General features: G+C 43.9%; 1 protein-coding gene across 3 annotated transcripts in view; it reads right to left on the reverse strand.

Annotated features, from left to right (window-relative positions):
* Positions 1–16459, reverse strand: part of LOC125465899 (zinc finger and BTB domain-containing protein 7A-like) — a 189792-nt gene that overhangs the window by 112525 nt on the left and 60808 nt on the right. The gene's annotated exons all lie outside the window — the stretch shown is intronic.

A 16459-nucleotide genomic window follows, 5' to 3' on the forward strand; every position in this document is an offset into this window, starting at 1 on the left:
GTCACATGGTTTTTATGCTCACTAGAATTTGGGTTCAAGACAGATTGGTCGAACAGGAGGCAAGGTTAAGACCATCTTCAGGCTTAAGTTATAAGACCTTTCCAAAAAGCCCATTAATAGGCAATATTATTGTACATGGTAATCCGAGATACCAGGCTCTAATCTTACTGTTACATCATTGAAAATCTATACTCCACGTGCCTCTCTCTATCAAACTTGCTCACCTCTCTGATCTCATTTCACACATCCAACCAAATTAACTCCACCTGCATGGTGCTATTTATGTCCAGTGGGAGCAGCTCCATGGCATCATCACAAGGTTGTTCTGGGGTCCTAAAGCCCTTACACAACAGAAACAAAAGATAGCTAATCATTCTTTACTTCCTTCCTTATCTAAGCAGCAAGTAGCAAAGTGCTAATGTCAATGGATTAGTAATCCTGACTTAATCCACATTTACTGCCCTGCAAGTGATAGCAGACCCATAGCGATATCATTGAATCTTATCATCGCTATGAAGTAATCCAGCAGTCACTCAGTTGGAGAGGCAATTAGGGATGGCCAACAGATTGCTGGCCTTGCCAGTAGCACCCACATGACATGAAATAAAAACAGCTATTCTAAAGTTAAACATTGGTCCTGGCTACTTGCTGCCTATGTCCCACCTCTTTGGACAGTTTACTCTCCCTTGGTGTCACGTGGGTGCTCACAGTCTCTTGTTAATCTCGAGATCCAGTTGATCGCAGGCCAATGTCAGGGCCTCCTCCCCCTCCCCAATGGCCTTTTAGAGCAGGCAATAGAAATACGTCAAAACCTGACCAGACTGCACATTAATGTAAAACCCACAAACAGAAAGAGCAAGACAGGCCTCCCACACACAGGAATAAAGCTCCTTTCTTTTCCCTTTACATTTTTCTAACTTGGGACAGAAAAGGACAAGTGCTGTTGTTCTAAAAGTTTCAGTCTGGACGATGGCTTAAAAGGTAGATGTTCAATAAGGTGCCAAAGAAACGTTGGGTTTGACTCAGATGAACATTTTCCTGGGCTGGGTATGTAAGAGGCGAATCTCGCAGAAGCACAGTGTGTGTATGCAAAGCAAGTTTCCAGTGGCAGCTTCATCTGCCTGCTCACAGAAATGTTAGGGATAGAGTGGGTGGGAAGCGGAGATTCTCGTGAGAATGCAGCTGGAAGTTACACTTGAAATTGTACCCATCCCGCAGATGACAGGTGATTTCTGTGTCAGTAAAAATCAGTCAAACTTGTGGCTGCAAGTTGGAAATTAAGCAAACAAAAAAAAAATCAGAAAACTGAGGGAAAGAAGGGTACAGAAACCATACACTCATCTAAAAGTACAAAAAATTAAAGTTCAAAAGCTATCTTAAAATAAAACCAAGAACTTAACGTGCTACAAATCTGAAACAAAAACAGAAATTGTTAAAGAAACTCAGGTCAGGCAGCATCTGTGGAGAGAGAAAGCAGAGGTAATGTTTCGGGTCCAGCGACCCTTCATCAGAACTTATTTCTGTCCGACACTACACCATGTATCCTCAAGCTAGGTAATACCACTGCTGTTCTGACAGCACCTATCAAACCAGTGATTCCAACCATCTAGAAGGACAAGGACAACAAACGCACAGCAACACCAAGTTCCCCTCCAAGAGGCACACCACCCATGGAACGGTGTCCATAGCAGCATTGAGGCTGAATGAACATAAGACATAGGAGCTGATGGAGGTCATTCAGCCCATCTACTCTGCTCGGCTGTTCAAGAAGGCAACTGCCCATCACTTTCCCACGTTGGGATGGGCAATAATGCTGACCTAGCCAACTAAACCCATGTGCATTGAAGTCTTTTTCTAAAAAAAAGAAAACTGTCTCTTGATGTAAATGCACAGGAAAGTTCCAAAGTTAGGCCACAAGTTCTCTCGAGTGTGAGCATATTTGTAGGGTCTACCACCCCTCCCTCCCCAGAGGCACCCTCAATAATGTAGCATAAGCAGAAAAGTTAGAAGGGATGAAGAGGTCAAGTCGTGCTCCAGACTGTAGCGTGCATGCTGCAGCAGGACCAGAGACAGGGTGTCCAAGCCAACAGCAAGCCCGTTTCCCCACTCCCACTTTTATAGAAGCCTTCTAGAGTTGAAGGGTTCAGTCACTCCCATAGACAACAGAGTTCTACCACTACCCTGCACCCCACTCCCACATGGAGTGTGCTCTCAATTTCACCTCTGCACCAGCAAGTGTTGTGTTTATAGGACACAGCCCAGGTGAGAACTTAAAGTCCTGAAAGATGCTACAGAAAGTATCTAAGGTTACAAAGAGATTATGATCAATTGGGTCCATGGACTGAAGAGTGGCAGACGGAGTTTAATTTGGATAAATGCAAGGTATTGCATTTTAGTAAAACAAACAAGGGCAGAACTTATACAATTAGAAGTAGAGCCTTGGGTAGTGTTATAGAACAGACAGACCTAGGGGTTCAAGTACATAATTCTTTGAAGTTTGCACCTCATATAGCTAGGGTGGTTAAGAAGGCGTTTAGCACACTCATTGCTCAGACCTTTTGAGTTAGAGAGTTGGGACGTTTATCTGAGGTTGTACAAGATGTTGGCAAGACCTCTTCTGGAATACTATGTCCATTCTGGTCTCTGCGTTACAGAAAGGATATTATTAAAATAGAGAGGGTTCAGAAGAGATTTACCAGGATCTTCAGGAATAGACAGTGTAAGTTATAAGGAGAGGCTGGATAAGGCTGGGACTGTTTTCAATGGAGTGTTGGAGGTTGAGTGGTTACCTTTTAGATTTTTAAGAAGATCATGAGAGGTATACGTATGGTGAATACAGGTGTCTTTTCCCCAGGGTGGCAGAATTTCAAGACTATTTATAAGGTGAGGGGAGAAAGATTAAAAAAACACAAGGACCAATTTTTTTTTGAAGAAACACAGAGGGTGGTTCATGTGTGAAATGAGCTTCCAGAAAAATTGGTGGTTGTGGGTACAGTTATGATATTTAAAACAGTACATAATTAAGAAATGTTTGGAGGGATGTGGGCCAAGCGCAGGCAGATGGGACTAGTTTAGTTTGGGATTACGGTTAGCATGGACACGCTGTATTACTCTATGGCCTCAGGATGTCCCAAAACACTTCATAAACAATTAAGTACTTTTGAGGCTTAAGGAACTGGTATGAGGCAAGAAATGCGGCAGCCACTTTGTACATAGTAAGATCCTACCAACAGCAACGAGATAATTGAATGTGTTTTTAGTTACATCTGTCTGATACTGGGACGAGCTTCGAATATGTCTTACAATCTTAGACATCCACCTCAGATAGGGCATCGGTCTCATCGCTCACCCGAAGGATGGAACCATACAGTGCTTTGAGAATGGGGATTGAGTCCACAATTTCCTCACTCAGACAAGAGTAGAGCTGAGCTACAGCTGAGACAAGACCCCAGTGCAGCTAAAGAACGAAGAGGACATTAGCTTTGAAGACAGTATGTAACCAAAAGCTTTCTTTGCAACATGAGGAATAGCTTCTTAAAATGATATTAAAAAGAGGGTTATGAACAAGTTCACAAAAAACTATTAATTGATCAACTGAGAGGAAATAAAAATGGTGAGTTCAGGACACTACTTCATCTCACAGCCCTCAATGTACAGCTGAAAACTGAAGCAAGCAACCATCGAGATGTTGGGACATCGCCAGTCTGGCCTGGGGAAGCTATGCTTTACTTTTGACCAACTCCACACTGCTCTCTTACTAAACCACACAGCAAAGCATTCCCCACTCAGTCACAGAATAAACAGGACACACCGTCAGAAGACTATTCAGCCCTTCAAACCCACTGTGACAATTAGCAGAGATATGTGTCGAGGACTCAATAGAGGTAACTTCAATGTGATGCTAGTATCTCCAAGCTCCTGTGCGCAATTGTAAATAATAGTCCACACATACTACTGCAACTAAAACAACAAGCTGTATTTTTGTCGTGCCTTTAACGTAGTGAAACATCAAAGACCGTTCACAGGGGGTGTAAATCAGATAAAATGCCACAAGAGTGTGTCGTTTTAAAAACGGCAACCAAAGAGGTAGGTTTCAAGCAGCATCTTTAAGGTGCCGAACGGGTGACGTTTGTGGGGAGAGAGTTCGAGGCCTAGGAGACAGACGGCGCAGCCACCAACAACAGGGTGGAAAGTCAGATGTGCAAGGAAGCAATGCATTCAGCAGGGTGTAGGCTAGAGGGCTGAATAGGGAGGGGTGATACCTGGACACAGGCCAATGCAGGTCGGTGAGAACGCGGATAAATCAGTGAATAAGGCGAATGCAAGTTAAAATTCAGGGACACTGTGTTGACCAAGTTCCTTTTTAAAAAGGGGGTATTCTGGCCTGCAGAACACTCAGTCTGTCAAACATTCAAGCCCACTCCAAATTTCTCTCTTATTTCAGGGGCTCATTCCACAGGTCCCACTTTGATTTTTGTTTAAAATTCATTCCTGGGTTGAGGGAGTCACTGGCTAGGCTAGCATTTATTACCCAAAGAACAAAAGAAAATTACAGCACAGGAACAGGCCCTCCAAGCCTGCGCCGATCCAGATCCTCTTTCCAAACCTGTCACCTATTTTCCAAGGATCCCTTTGCTCCCTGCCCATTCATATATCTGTCCAGATACATCTTAAGTGACACTATCATGCCCACCTCTACCACCTCCGCTGGCAACGCGTTCCAGGCACACCCCACCCTCTGCACAAAGAACTTTCCACGCATATCTCCCTTAAACATTTCCCCTCTCACCTTGAAATTGTGACCCCGAGTAAGCGAGTCCCCCACTCTGAGAAAAAGCTTCTTATTATCACCCTATCTATACCTCTCATGATTTTGCAGACCTCAATCAGGTCCCCCTTCAATCTCCGTCTTTCTAATATAAATAATCCGAATCTACTCAACCTCTCTTCATAGCTAGCACCCTCCATACCAGCCAACATCCAGGTGAACCTCCTCTGCACCCTCTCCAAATCATCCACATCCTGGTTGCCACATTACCAAAAGAACTGTATGCAGTAATCCACATGTGGTGGAACCAAAGTCCTTTAAAGTGTAACATGACCTGCCAACTCTTGTAGTCAATACCCCGTCCAATGAATGAAAGCGTGTCGTATGCCTTTTTGACCACTCTATTGACCTATGTTGCTACCTTTAGGCTACAATGGGCCCGAACACCCAGATCTCTCTGTGCAATCTTCCCCAGGGCTTTTCCATTTACCATATAGTTCACTCTTGAATTGCATCTTCCAAAATGCATCAGCTCGCATTTGCCTGGATTGAACTCCGTCCACCATTTCTCCAATCTGTCTATATTCTGCTGCATTCTCCAACAGTCCCCTTCACTATCTGCTACTCCACCAATCTTAGTGTCATCTACAAACTTGCTAATCAGACCATCTATACCTTCCTCCAGATCATTTATGTATATCATAAACAACAGTAGTCCCAACACTGATTCCTGTGGAACACCACTGGTCACAGTTCTCCATTTTGAGAAACTCCCTTCCGCTAAAACTCTGTCTCCTGCTGCCCAGCCAATTCTCTATCCATCTAGCTAGTACCCCCCTGGACCCCATGCGACTTCACTTTCTCCATCAGCCTACCATAGGGAACCTTATCAAACACCTTACTGAAGTCCATGTATATGACATCTACAACCCTTCCCTCATCTATTGACTTTGTCACTTCCTCAAAGAATTCTATCAAGTTGGTAAGACATGAGCTTCCTACACAAAACCATGCTGCCTATCACTATTAAGCCAGTTTTCTTCCAAATGTAAATAGATCCTATTTCTCAGTATCTTCTCCAGCAACTTCCCCACCACTGATGTCAGGCTCATTCTATAATTACCAGGATTATCCTTGCTACCCTTCTTAAACAAGGGGATAACATTAGCAATCCTCCAGTCCTCCAGGATCTCACCCGTGCTCAAGGATGTTGCAAAGATATCTGTTAAGGCCCCAAGTATTTCCTCTCTCACTTCCTTCAGTAACATGGGGTAGATCCCATTCGGACCTGGGGACTTGTCCACCCTAATGCCTTTTAGAATACTCAACACTTTCCCCCACCTCCTCATACTGATTTGACTTAGAAGAATCAAACATCTATCCCTAACCTCAAAATCCATCAATCCCTAACCTCAACATCCATCATGTCCCTCTCCTCAGTGAATACTGATGTAAAGTACTCATTACGAATCTCATTCATTTTCTGATTCCTCGCATAACTTCCCTCCTTTGTCTTCGAGTGAGCCAACCTTTCTCTACTTACTCTCTTGCTCCTTATGTATGAATAAAAGGCTTTGGGAGTTTCCTTAACCCTGTTTGCTAAAGATATTTCATGACCCCCCTTTTAGCCCTCTTAATTCCTCGCTTCAGATTGGTCCTACTTTCCCAATACTCTTCCAAAGCTTCGTTGCCTCAGTTGCCTAGGCCTTACGTATTCTTCCTTTTTCCTCTTTGCTAGTCTTATCCGTCACACATGGTTCCCTAATCTTGCCCTTTCTATCCCTCATTTTCACAGGGACATGTCTGTCCTGCAGTCTAATCAACCTCTCTTTAAAAGCCTCACACATATCAAGTGTGGATTTATCCTCAAACAGCTACTCCCAATCCACATTCCCTACCTCCTGCCGAATTTTGCTATAGTTGACCTTTCCCCAATTTAGCACTCTTCCTTTAGGACCACTCTTGTCTTTGTCCATGAGTATTGTAAAACTTACGGAATTGTGATCACTATTCCCAAAGTAATCCCCCTACTGAAACTTCAACCACCTGGCCGGGCTCATTTCCCAATACCAGGTCCAGTATGGCCCCTTCCCAAGTGGGACTATTTACATATTGGTCTATAAAACCCTCCCGGATGTTCCTTACAAATTCTGCTCCATCTAACCCCCTAACACTAAGTGAATCCCAGTCAATGTTGGGAAAATTAAAATCTCCCATCACCACCACTGTTGGTCCTACATCTTTCCATAATCTGTCTACATATTTGTACCTCTATCTCAGTAATAGCAATAACATCATACTCCCAGGCACTAATCCAGGTCCTCAGTTTATCTGCCTTAACTACTACACTTCTCACATTAGAACAGATACACCTCAGACCACCTGTCCCTTTGAGTTCATCTGCTCCCCGACTACTATTCCCTTTAGTCACACTGACTTCATTATCTAGTTCCTTACAGGCTTTAGTTACTACCTCCTTACTGTCTATTAACCTCCTCATTTGGTTCCCATCCCCCTGCCACATTAATTTTCACCCTCCCCAACAGCATTAACAAAGCACCCCGTAGGTCACTGGTTCCAGTCCTGCCCAGGTGTAGACCGTCCGATTTGTAATAGCCCCAGAACCGGTCCTAATGTCCCAAAAATCTGAACCCCTCCCTCCTGCACCATCTCTCAAGCCACTCATTTATCCTGCCTATTCTTTCATTTCTACTCTGACTAGTACATGGCACAGGTAGCAATCCTGAGATTACTACCTCTGAGGTCCTACTTTTTAACTTGGCTCCTAATTCCCTAAGTTCTGCTTGTAAGACCTCATCCCATTTATTACCTATATCACTGGTGCCTATATGCACCATGACAGCTGGCTTTTCACCCTCCCCCTTCAGAATGTCCTGCAGTCGATCTGAGACAGCCCTGACCCGTGCACCTGGGAGGCAACATACCATTCGGGAGTCTCATTTTTGACCACAGAACCACCTATCTACTCCCCTTACAATTGAATCTCCTATGACTATAACCCTTCCACTCTTTTCCTGCCCTCTGTACAGCAGAGCCAGACACGGTGCCATGAACCTGGTTCCTGCTGCCTTCCCCTGGTGAACCATCTCCCCCAACAGTATCCAAAGCCGTACACCTGTTTTCAGCCACCATCACCAATCCCCTTTCTCCCTCAGGGATCCTAATCTGCAGTGTAACCAATTTGCTAAAATGTGCTACCCATCCCTAATTACCCAGAGGGCAGTTAAGAATCAGCCACATTGCTGTGGATCTGGAGTTACATGTAGGCCAGACCAAGTAAGGATGGCAGTTTCCTTCCCTAAGGGACATCAGTGAACCAGGTGGGTTTTGCCTAGATAATGGCCAAACATCAGAACCATTCTGAGGAAGACTCACCAGACCCGAAACGTTAACTCTGTTTCCTCCTCCACAAATGCTGCCAGACCTGATGAGCTTTTCGAGCAACTTTATTTTTGTTCCTGATTTACAGCATCCACAGTTTTTTTGGTTTTCATTCTCCAAATATCACTGGACAATAACCTCGACCCAAACTTCGAGCTGCTGAGAAAGCCTTGCCAAAATGAACCAGCACAAGCTGAAACATGACCCTGAACTGATTGAGGCATCATTCACACAATGCAGTGCTCTGACATTTCAATGCAAAACCAACAGATGTTACAAAAATAATCCTTTTTGGGAACAAAAAAAAACTGTATCCTACTAGGTAAAGTCAGCCTGAGTGCCTGCTCCTGATCTTAAGCTGGATGTTGAAGGAGAGTAGCAGACGGGTTTGCCAATGGGGACACTTACGATTGGATGTGCTGGGAACATAGAGCCTAAGGTCCTCCTGCCAAAGTATAAAAGGGGATCGGTTCAAATGTCAGAGCTGCTTGGTGCCTCAAAAATGAAAATAAAATCGTTTCCTGCACAACTAGAAAATGTCTTTTTTTTCCAAATGTCCAGAAACTTTGAGAAATGTCAACATTCCAATATATACTCCTCCACCACTGCCCCAAGTAAAGAGTATACTGATAGGATTTAGAATTTATGTACTTCTAGATGATTTTATGAATAAAATTTGATTTTTGCAAAAACATGGGTTTGACTGCTGACAACCTCAAAGCCTTATCAGAGTGTGAGAACAACCATACCCCACCTCTAGCATGGGGGCAAAGGTGAGAGAGAGAGCGCGCACACCAGAGAAAGAAGACGACAGTAAGAAAGCGGGTGGGCGCACACACACACACACACACACACACACACACACAGTGCAAGAGTCAGTGCCTAATGGACAGAACAATCAGAGAGAGAAAATAAAACCAAATTTCTGCAAGAGGCTGGAAAACCTGAAATGTGGGTTGGGTGCAATCGAATGTTTTGAGAGAGGGCTTGCCTGCAATACACGCCCACACGTTAAGCTTGGCACCGACTCAGATCTCCCTCGCTGGTGTGTTTACGCCATTGTTTAAGATGCAAAAGCTGTCGCCATTTTGTAACTTTTAGGATAGCTTCTGACCATTTAGAATCAGCCTCCTCCATCAACAGCAGTTTTCTTCTGAACATACAGAGTTCACAAGCTCTCAAAGTTTTAAGGTGTCCCATTCCTCACCCAGGAAATCTAAACACAACTAACAGAAACAGGATCCTGGACTAAAGGAAACTCCATTCCATTTGATAAGCTTCAAGAGAATGTGATTGATCCAAGCTAATAAAGTGCGAAGCTGGATGAACACAGCAGGCCAAGCAGCATCTTAGGAGCACAAAAGCTGATGTTTTCAGCTTAATCTAATGAAGGGTCTAGGCCCGAAACGTCAGCTTTTGTGCTCCTGAGATGCTGCTTGGCCTGCTGTGTTCATCCAGCTTCACACTTTGTTATCTTGGATTCTCCAGCATCTGCAGTTCCCATCCAAGCTGCCATTTTGAGATCATCCAGTCACTAGGGGTCATAGGTCATATGAAAGAGGGGGGGCACGGATGAAAGAAAAATAAAAATATCGTGGCTCTGCTGTGGTGGACTGAGATGTCACAGAGAGGGCTTCTCTGCTGCGAATCTCAACCCTCTGCATGAGTGAGCAGATCATGGCATGGTGGGCAAGGGAAAGGTGTTTGCTCACTCACACACACACACACGCACACAAACAAAAGCCAGAGTGACAGTGAGAGCGAGAGCAAAGAAAGACAAAGAAAGAAAGACTCCATGTTTTTCAGTCATTGCCAGATCTCTTCCAGCTATGTAATCAGCACAGATTCTCTGTTCCAACCAGTCACTGATGCCAAGAGTCTAACTGGATAGGTCAAAGTTAAAGATTTGACAAAATAATCTTTCCAAATAGCGAAAAAGGGAAAAAACACTGGAAATAATACTGGCTCCAGTTTGAATTCAGAGGCTGCCCAACATGGCATTGGCTACTTGAGATTGAAGTACATCAAGGTACACATCTGCTTCCTTCAGGTTCAAGAGAAAAAAAGAGAAAATAAAAAGAGCCATTTTGTAATCTACCAAGCCCAGCCCCCACCCTTGACCACCTCTGTTTCAGCCTTCAGGCTTCATTTTGAAAATGAATGATGTACAATCTTAGAGAGAGTTGCTGTACAGTGCTGTCTGGGAGAAGGTGATAAGCACCAACATGGTCATTTCATCCTTCCCTACCAGCCCAAGCAGTATCAATCTTTTTGGGAAGATTTCGCAGACATTTACTCACAGCCATAATCAAACAATGTTTTTAGAAATTTGGCTCATGTTCCCTTTCAATAAAGGAGTTCCTCCCTGATCCCCTTGGCCATACCAAACATTGTAAGCCACATTACCTAAGGAGGACATATTGAAGTTCCTCGCTTTTTCCACATGACTCAATAATGACTTTTGACCTGCACATTGGATAGTTTATCATTGTGGAAACTTATACTTAAAAAGAAAATCCAAATTTTAAAAAGTGTCCACCATTGCATATAGAATTTGGAAATATTCCTTTTTTTCCTATATCTCTAAGCTCCAGGTCAAACAGATGGAAGGCCTCCAAAAAGTGTAAGCTTTCACTGTGTCCAGTCATTATTGTCTCAGTGGTAAACATGATCTGATGTGTCACTCTGGCTCAGCAGACTTTGCTGCATTGGCCACAGAGGAAGATGATGAATTGAGAAGACTCTTGACCTCTCATCGTGGTCAAGCTGAGCTTTTTGCTTCTGCTCCTCTCTTCCAAACAGAGAGCCTCCAATCGCTGCCTATGACAGACTCCCTGTTGTCAGTGTAAATGCCTGCTGTTTTAATAGCTCGTTTGCAGGAGTCTGTGTGGGCCCAGAAAGCTGTGATGCATCAGCACTTCCAACATACTTTTAGATACACAGTCGTCATCCATCTGATGAATGTGGCCAAGACCCCCACCCCACACACACAAATTCTGAGGTCCTGCAGGGTTGTGTGTCCTTGTTCTGCCGGAGAGGGCAATGTAACCAGAGACTGCAAAACATAGAAACTGTTCAGCCTATTGTCCTGCCCAGCAGATGTTGCACAGATGTCACCCTGCAGATAGGGAGTTGAAGATGCAGGCTCGTTATTCTCAATCAGGTTGTTACTGTTCCTCACTCTCTCATTCGGTTTGGATACAACAATTACAGCTTTTTGGGAGTTAAGCATCAAGTGACAGACTGCTGGTGATTGTGGAGGTTCGCTATGTGAACAACTTTCAGCATCACTAGTTGGTAATAGATGGTAAAACGTCAACACAGTAGATCATGACTTTGTCTTCCTGATGCTGATGGACATCCAAATGCTTGTCAGACATGAAATCACTGCCCATTTGCTGCTGTAGATGTTTCTCAATACTGAGCGTTGGTACAACCAAGTACACCATACTCAACAACCAGAGAGTGATAGACAACTTAGGCATGGAGGTCTGATCGTCCCAATGCACATGTACTCCCTTCACCCATCTTTTAAAGAAACAAAAACTTTCCAAAAGAAACCAAAAATATGTGCACATTCTTTAGTTCTTGATTTTTCTCCAGGGGTCATATGTAACCGCATCCAGGAGATGAAACTCTCATTTTCAGAGTCTCCTGGACAGTTTTCCCTTAACATATTCTCCAGTTTTTCTCCCTTCGTGCCCCCACCACCCCCAACCTCCAACCTCAGTCATACATACCCCAGATAGACACATCTCCCCATTAGGGCAAGTGCCTCTGCTTACAAAACACACAGCACGAGGCTGGAGGATGTCGAAATGCAAAAGGAACGGTGGTCAGAATAAAAGAAAGCTTGCCTTCATAAAACAACAGCAACAATCCATTTTCACAGCACAGAACATTCCACAGGAGGAGCATCAAAACAAAAATGTGACGCCAAGTCACAAGATGAGATGCCAGGGTTAATGGGAAAGGAGAGACACAGACAGAGTTTCAGGAGAGAATTCCAGAGTTTCAGGCTGATGGTCTAAAGGCACCAGTAATGGAGGGAGTAAAACCACGATGGGCAGGAGGTCTGTCAATAGATGGCAGAGACTCTGGAGGATTTCAGGACTAGTGTGGGTACTGAGGCTGGGCATGGCTAGGCAGGGATGATAAAAATAAAACAGAATTCGAGAATTGGGATATTGCTGGGCAGTTAGTTCCAATGCCCATTCTTTCCCAATAGACACTGCAAATTTCTCCTTTGCCAAGTATTTACCCAATTAGATAGAAAAATAGAAATTTATTGTTACTGACATTTGTGAAAATATAGTAAGGTGTGTTAATTAATTCACTTTTCAAAGTTACAATGGCATTCACTTCCAGCAGCCTTGTGGACAGTACATTCCAGCTCCTGATGTACCGCGGCTAATGGTCTGGCTGAAATATGGCTACTCTGCAACTGAAAAGCCACCAGATGTTTAACTTATCAAGCTGACCTACCGTGTGTGACTTTCTTGGCAGTGCTGCAGTGTCCTGCCACACATCTGGTTAATTGGGAGTATGACAGGCTTTAGCCATGACATTTTAGGCCTCTAGTTATACTTAACAACAGTTAACCACCTTGACTGAGACACAGGGAAAGAGTGGAGCTACGTGGATAGTATACAAAAGTTTCTAACTCAATGAGAGTATTCCAGCAATCCGACAATAATAAAGGCTAAATACTGCAGATGCTGGAAATCTGAAACAAATGCAGTGCGCTAGAGAAACTCTGCAGGTTTGGCAGCATCTGTGGAGAACCATAAAAAATAGGCCAAAGAAACTCCGCTTTTCCAATTAAATGAATGACATCAAGGTGTCAGTACTAACGTCCAAATTACAGTAATTTAGCACTCTGTGGCATCAGACCATGCTGATGGGCTTAAAACCCAAGTTAGCTCTGAAGCTCCATCCTTTCTAACTTCTCTGGGCAGTGCGCAGACCTCCGAGGTCTGTGCACTGCAGAAACTTCCAAAACGAGGGGTCAGGGTGCCCACAAGTAGATTGGTGCATGCTCAGGCCCTTAGAGGGAACAGTACTTTGGAGGTATAGTCACTGTTGCAATGTGTGAAACTCTTCAGCCTATTTGCTCATAATAACCCCTACAAAGTGACAGTGGTCAGGTAATTCTGCATTAGTCATGTTAGCTGCAGAATAAAGATTCTCCAGGCCATCTGAGATAGGTTCCCCGTGCTCCTTCAAAGTAGTGTCATAAAACATCTCATGTCCAGCAATGCACAGTAGCAACAGTGTGGACCATCTACAAAGGTACACGACAGTAACGTGTCGAGCAGCTCTAGACAGCAACTGACAACCACTACCATTTAGAACAACATAGATTCATACAGATATACAGCATAGAAAAACAGACCCTTCAATCCAACTCCTCAATGGTGACCAGGTATCCTACATAAATCTAGTCCCATTTGCCACCATGACTCTCTAAGCCCTTCCGATTCATATGCCCAACTTTTATATATTGTATCTGTACCAGCTTCTACCACCTCCTCTGGCAGCTCATTCCACACATGCACCACCTTGTGTGTGAACAAATTCCCCCTCTCACCTTAAAGCTATGCCCTCTATTTTTGGGCTCACCTAACCTGGGGAAAGGATTTTAGATATTCACCCTATTCGCAACCCTCTTGCTTTCGAGCTTCTATAAAAAGGTTACCCTTAGTCTCTGATACGCTAGGGAAATCAGCCCCGGACCAAGTCCGTCTCACCCTATAGCTCAAATCCTTCAACCCCAGCACATCCTTGTTAATCTTGTCTGAACCCATTCATGTCTTCCTGTAGCAGGGAGACCAGAACTGAACGCAGTATTCTAAAAGTGGTCTAACTAATGGCCTGTACAGCTGCAACATGACTTCCCTACTCCTATACTCACAGGCAGCAGATACATGGGAACACCACCCCCTGCAAATTCCCTTCTTAGTCATGTACCATGCTGACTTGGAAATATAATCACTATTCCTTCACTGTACGTAGACTGCAGCAGCTCAAGGACGTTCACCACTTTCAAAAGGCATAAGTGCCAGCTCAGCCAGCAAAGCCTGCATGCCAGGAAATAAAGAAAAATCCTTATGAAAAAACACTCACATCTAAAGAATAAATTTCTTAGGACATGCAGTATTGTGAGCTTGAGATAGCCCATAGCTTGTGTGTGCGCGTGCATGCCCATGTACATTCACAGCAGTGTGAACAAAGCACTCTGGCAAATCAAAACCAAGAGAGGCGAGAATCCAAAGAAGCAGTGAAACATAGGAGCTCCTATGGAAAAAAAAGTGACTGAGGCCAAATCTAAAACACAAATAGGATCACTAAAGCAGAGATAAATCAATCTAAACACTCACTTGAATGATAAAATCACAGTTGCCATGGAAATGGACCAGTGATGCTGTTGGGCTGAGAGATGGAGATGACACTTCAAAAGAAACTCTAGGGCACTCTGTCAGACACATCAGATGGCAATGCCCTTGCACCTTCTCCACATTACTCACTGGAGATGCCAAGCTCCTGATTTGAATACCATATAGGTAGGGCTTGAAAGGTAATTCAAATACACACACCTCCAAAAAAAACAGGAACATAAATTATGCCTGCATCAAAATTCAAATGAGTCAGCCGTGGCTGAGCGATAGAATGCTCACTGAGTCAGGCTGTTCTGGATGGAGGGTCCCACGCCCACTGATGTACAGGAACAGACTCTCACTCCACTGCAATGCTGAGGGAATGCTGCACTGTCTTTTAAATATGGCATTAAACTCTTGACTCCCCACTCAGCTCAATACTAACTATCAATGTGGAGGAATGCTAACCCCTCAAACAAAGTCCTGAACCAGACTGCTGGGTGATCTGCAACTAAAACAGAAGTTGCTAGAAAAGCTCAGTGGGTCTGGTAGCAATTGTGAAGAGAAATTAATGTTTCAGGTCCAGTGTGAGGAAGGGTCACCAGACCTGAAACGTTAATTCTGTTTATTTCTTCACAGATGCTGCCAGGCCTGCTGAGCTTTTCCAGCGACTTCTGGTTTTGTTTCTGACTTACAGCATCCGCAGCTCTTTAGGTTTTCATTTTGCCTGTCCTTTGCTTCAATGCTGCTTGTGGGATCTTGCTGTCTGCAAACTGGCTGCTATGGTTCCCAACATTCCACTAGCAACTACACTACTAAGAACTTGACTGGCTGTAAAGAGTTCTAATCTTCTGAGGATGTAAAAGGAGGCAATATAAATGCAGATTTTTTTTGTTTTCTTCACTTCACAAACTAAGACCAAAAAAAAGGTACACTGTATACCTGGAGCAATATTTACAATCTTAGAAATAGATGCCAAGAAGGGTAGTCTCAAATTGGAAGTTACACAGGGAAATTGAAAATGTGCCAAGCAGTCCCAGGAGATTAAAAACGGTTGGCATGCAATGTAGATCTGAACAGTGAAAAATTAAAAATGAATCTTTGAATTCTCAGCTTCCAACTTAGGCATAATTTAGAACATAGACAGTACACCTTCCTTACACGACAAAAAAAATGAAAATGCACCAGTGTTGTACTGTGGCACAGTAGTTCCACAGTGTATGTCAATGTTATCATTACTCACTACTTGCGACCCCACCCAGGCAGCCACCCTGCTTTTAACCCATTTATTAATTGGAATCATTATTCCTCTGCCTTCTCTATACTTAACCAGTCGTTTCTACTTTGGTCGTTCGCTTGAAGTGGCAGTTACCGAGTTACCCGGGAAAGGGGCGCTCTTGGGATTCTTTTTTTTGGAAGCTTAAGTTCCGGGTTCGACCACTTCTGGTGAAATCAAAAGATGTGTGGGGGAGGGAGCAGGAGATGATTGTGCTGCAATAAAACTCTCCTCTGTACTTCACCCGGAACTGTGGACTCTGTTGACTGAAGTGACTCTTTCTCTGGACCAAGACAGCTGTTGCCCGTTTCTCAGGAGACTATTCAACTGCAGAGGAGGCGTGCAAGAGAAAGCAAACACCCTCCTCCTTAGAACCTCCGCTTTCAAATGGATAGAATCAGGAAAAGGGAAGCCAGGCTAATTCCTCTTGCTAACCTCGTGAAAAAGAGAGGGGCCTAGCTAAAGCACCTACACTTCTGGCAAACTCAGATCATGGATCAAAGCTAGGGCCTCCACAATGTGCTGTTTCTTTTGACAATAAAAAGTTAAGTTCGAATAAGACATCTTAACAACACCACAGCGACGCTGCCAGCCAAATCGCTGTATTCTGTGTAGAAGCAGGATTAATGAGGTTAC

This window comes from Stegostoma tigrinum, chromosome 30, assembly GCF_030684315.1.
Source record: "Stegostoma tigrinum isolate sSteTig4 chromosome 30, sSteTig4.hap1, whole genome shotgun sequence".
Taxonomy (NCBI): Eukaryota; Metazoa; Chordata; class Chondrichthyes; order Orectolobiformes; family Stegostomatidae; genus Stegostoma; species Stegostoma tigrinum.